This window comes from Aythya marila (assembly GCF_965140915.1).
Source record: "Aythya marila genome assembly, contig: HAP1_HAP1_SCAFFOLD_1087, whole genome shotgun sequence".
Classification (NCBI taxonomy): Eukaryota; Metazoa; Chordata; class Aves; order Anseriformes; family Anatidae; genus Aythya; species Aythya marila.
In genome coordinates this window covers 11,735-16,289 of record NW_028137283.1, presented here as the reverse complement: position 1 = coordinate 16,289, position 4,555 = coordinate 11,735, and the positions used below count along the sequence as shown (strand labels likewise).

The window sequence follows — 4,555 nt, the reverse complement described above, 5'->3', positions numbered from 1 at the left end:
GGAGGGGCGGGGCCTGGAGGTGGAGGCGGGCTCCCAGGATGCTTTGCAGCTCTGGCGGGCCGCCAGGAGGCGGGGCTACAGCCAGGCCACGCCCCCGGTGACGTCATACAAGGGGCGTGGCTCCCCCGAGGCCACGCCCCTCGGAGAAGGGCGGGGGCGGTGCCAGTGGCGGGGGGCGGAGCTTGAGGACTACGATTCCCACGATGCTCTGCGGCCACGGGGGCGGGGCTATGAGGAGGAGGTGGGGGCGGGGTTAAAGGGGTTGGGGGCGGGGTTAAAGGCTTAGGGGGAGGGGCTAGAGGGAGGGGGCGGGGTTTGGGGATTAGGGGGGCGGAGTTAATGGGATGGGGCGGGGCAATTGGGTTAGGGGGCGGGGCCACAGAGCAGGGGGTAGGGTTAAAGGGCTGGGGGCGGGGCTATGGGTTGGGGGTGGGGTTTGAGGCTTAGGGGGCGGGGCTAACGGGGGCAGGGGCGGGGCTACAGGGCTGGGGGCGGGGCCATGGGGATGGGGTGGGTCCAAGGGGTGGGGGCAGGGTATGGGGCTTAGGGGGAGGGCTATGGGGCTGGGGGCGGGGCTACAGGGTTAGGGGGTGGGTTTATGATGGGGGCGGGGCTATGGGGGTGGGGTTATGGGCTTAGGGGGCGGGGCTAAGGGTTAGGGTTGTGGGGCTGGGGGGCGGGGCTATGATGATGGGGTGGGGCTATAGGGGTGGGGGCGGGGCTACAGGGCTGGGGGCGGGGTTGTTGGGTTGGGGGCGGGGCTCTGGGGTTAGGGGGCGGGGCCTTGTGGCTGTGGGCGGGGCTGTGTGGCTATGGGGCCGTCCCGCAGGCGCCGTGGGGCCGAGCCGTGGGGCAGGAGGAGGCCGGGGAGGTGCTGGAGCTGGGTGAGGGGGGGCGGGGGGGGAATTTGGGGGGCTGGGGGGGCACTTGGGGGTCCCAGGGGGGCACTTGGGGGGCTGGGGGGACACTTAGGGGGGGATTTGGGGGACTGGGGGTGGGATTTGGGGGTCCCAGGGGGGTCCTTGGGGGTCCTGGGGGGGATTTGGGGTTGGGGGGGGCACTTGGGGGGTATTTGGGGGGCACTTGGGGGTCGCAGGGGGGATTTGGGGGTTGAGGGGGCACTTGGGGGTATTTTGGGGAGCCGGGGGGGATTTGGGGGGGATTTTGGGGTCTGGGGGGGATTTGGGGGTTGGGGGGGCACTTGGGGGTCCCAGGGAAGCACTTAGGGGCTGGGGGGGCATTTAGGGGGTATTTGGGGGGCTGGGGAGGGATTTTAGGGTTGGGGTGGCACTTGGGGGGTATTTGGGGGGCTGGGGGGGTCCTGGGGGGGATTTTGGGTCGAGGGGGGGGATTTGGGGGTCTCGGGGGGGCACTTGGGGGCTGGGGGGGCATTTAGGGGGGATTTGGGGGTCCTGGGGGGGATTTTAGGGTCGGGGGGGCACTTGTGGGTCCCGGGGGTCTTGTGGGGGGGGGGGCCACTTGTGGGGCCGCCCCCCATTGCCCCCCCCCCCTGCCCCCCAGATTCGGACGAGGCCGAGGCCCCCGAGGACGCGGTGCTGAGGGCGCTGCGGGGCCGGCGCCGGGCGCTGCGGGGGCTGCTGAGGTACGGGGGGGGGGACCCCAAAATGGGGCTGCCCCATAAGTTGGGGGGCTGCCCCATAAGTTGGGGGGCTGCCCCATAGCTTGGTGGGCCCCCTACTTTTGGGGTTTGCCCCACAAATTAGGGTTCTGCCCCATAGATTGTGGGATTACCCCATAGCTTGGGGGCTGCCCCATAACTGGGGGGCTGCCCCATAAGTTGGGGGGCTGCCCCACAACTTGGGGGGCTGCCCCATAGCTTGGTTTGCCCCATAAGTTAGGGGGCTGCCCCATAATTGTGGGATTAGCCCATAGCTTGGGGGGCTGCCCCATAACTGGGGGCTGCCGCACAACTTGGGGGGCTGCCCCACAACTTGGGGGGCTGCCCCATAGCTTGGTGGGCCCTCTACTTTGGGGGTTTGCCCCACAAATTAGGGTTCTGTCCCAGAGATTGTGGGATTAGCCCATAGCTTGGGGGGCTGCCCCATAACTGGGGGGCTGCCCCATAAGTTGGGGGGCTGCCCCATAGCTTGGTTTGCCCCATAATTTAGGGGGCTGCCCCGTAATTGTGGGATTACCCCATAGCTTGGGGGGCTGCCCCATTACTTGGGGGGCTGCCCCATAAGTGGGGGGCTGACCCATAACCTGGGGGGCTGACCCATAGCTGGGGGGCTGCCCCACAACTTGGGGGGCTGCCCCATAGCTTGGTTTGCCCCATAAGTTAGGGGGCTGCCCCATAATTGTGGGATTATCCCATAGCTTGGGGGGCTGCCCCATTACTTGGGGGCTGCCCCATAAGTGGGGGGCTGACCCATAACCTGGGGGGCTGACCCATAGCTGGGGGGCTGCCCCACAACTTGGGGGGCTGCCCCATAGCTTGGTTTGCCCCATAAGTTAGGGGGCTGCCCCATAATTGTGGGATTACCCCATAGCTTGGGGGGCTGCCCCATTACTTGGGGGGCTGCCCCATAACTGGGGAGCTGACCCATAGCTGGGGGGCTGCCCCATAACTTGGGGGGTTGCCCCATAGCTTGGTTTGCCCCATAAATTAGGGTTCTGCCCCATAATTGTGGGATTACCCCATAGCTTGGGGGCTGCCCCATAACTTGGGGGGCTGCCCCACAACTTGGGGGGCTGCCCCATAGGTTGGTTTGCCCCATAAGTTAGGGGGCTGCCCCATAATTGTGGGATTACCCCATAGCTTGGGGGGTTGCCCCATAAGTTGGGGGGCTGACCCATAACTGGGGAGCTGCCCCATAAAGTTGTGGGGCCACCCCATATCTTGGTGTGCCCCATAATTTGTGGGGCTGCCCCATAATTGTGGGATTACCCCATAGCTTGGGGGGCTGCCCCATAACTTAGAGGGCTGCCCCATAACTTGGGGGGCAGCCTGGGTTATGGGGCAGCCCCACAAGTTAGGGGGCAGCCCCCCAGATTATGGGGTAATCCCATAATTTATAGGGCAGCCCCCCAAGTTATGGGGCTGACCCCCAAGTTATAGGGCACCCTTCAGGTTATGGGGCTGCCCCCCAACTTGTGGGGTCCGCCCCATAACCCAGGCTGCCCCCCAAGTTATGGGGCACCTCCTAAGTTATGGGGCACCCCCCAGGTTATGGGGCTGCCCCCCAAGTTATGGGGCACCCCCCAGGTTATGGGGCTGCCCCCCAAGTTGTGGGGCTGCCCCCTAAGTGCCGTTCTCCCCCCCCCAGGGCCGTCGAGACCCTCCTGGCCGCCCCCCCCACGCCCGCCCCCCAAATTTGGGGGGCGCAATAAAAGCGCTGCCACCCCCAGCTGCCTCCTGGCCCCCCCGGGACCCCCAAAACCCCCCAAAATCCCCCCCAAATCCCATGGGGACCCCCAGAGACCCCCCCCAGGTCCCTTGAAGCCCCCCCCAAGCCCCCCCAATTCCCTTGGGGACCCCCAGAGCCCCCCCCAATCCCATGGGGACCCCAAAAGCCCCCCCAAAAATCCCCATAGGGACCCCTAGAGCCCCCCAACCCCCCCCAAAATCTCTTGGGGACCCCAAAAGCCCCCCCCAATCCCATGGGGACCCCCAGAGACCCCCCCAAGACCCCCTAAAAATTTTGGGGACCCCCAGAGCCCCCCCAAATCCCATGGGGACCCCCCAAAGACCCCCCCCCCAGTCCCTTGAAGACCCCCCCAGACCCCCCCAATTCCCTTGGGGACCCCAAAAGCCCCCCCCAAAAGCCCTTAAGGACCCCCAGGGCCCCCCAAAATGTCTTGAGGACCCCAAAAGCCCCCCCACAAACCCCATGGGGACCCCCAGAGACCCCCCAAGGCCCCCCCCAAAGCTTTTGGGGACCCCCAGAGCCCCCCCACCCCCCAAAATCCCATGGGGACCCCAAAATCCCCCCCCCAATTCCCTTGGGGACCCCCAGAGACCCCCCCAAGACCCCCTAAAAAATTTTGGGGACCCCCAGAGCCCCCCCAAATCCCATGGGGACCCCCAGAGACCCCCCCCCAGTCCCTTGAAGACCCCCCCACGCCCCCCCAATTCCCTTGGGGACCCCAAAAGCCCCCCCCAAACCCCATGGGGACCCCCAAGCCTCCCCCCTCCCATTTTGGGTCCCCCCCGGACATTTTGGGGCCCCCCCCGCCCCCAAATCCCCCCTCAGGAGCCCCCCACCCCCCTCGGACTCCATTTCCCAGCACGCCCCGCGCTCCGCCTACAACTCCCATCACCCCCCGCGCTCCTTTCCCGCCTCACCGCCCCCATTGCCTTCAATGGGCGCCGCCCCGCGCCGCCTACAACTCCCAGCACCCCCCGCGGCCGCCTCTCAGCCAATCACTGCCTCCTTCATACACCGCGCCTACAACTCCCATCACCCCCCGCGCCCCGCCACTCCCCACCATTGCTCGCCCCGCCCCCCCGGAGACTACAACTCCCGTCGCCCCCCGCGCGCGCGCGCGGGCTTTTTGAGCGCCGCCGCCGCCATTTTGTGGCCGCCTCCCCCCT

General features: G+C 67.0%; 1 long non-coding RNA gene across 1 annotated transcript; it reads left to right on the top strand.

The window, feature by feature from the left end:
* The first annotated feature begins 6 nt into the window (after positions 1-6).
* LOC309890713 lies at positions 7-3,376 on the top strand. The gene is made up of 4 exons (XR_014319440.1): positions 7-241; positions 830-884; positions 1,522-1,603; positions 3,288-3,376. It is a non-coding gene; the product is annotated as an uncharacterized lncRNA (long non-coding RNA).
* The last annotated feature ends 1,179 nt before the right edge of the window (positions 3,377-4,555 follow it).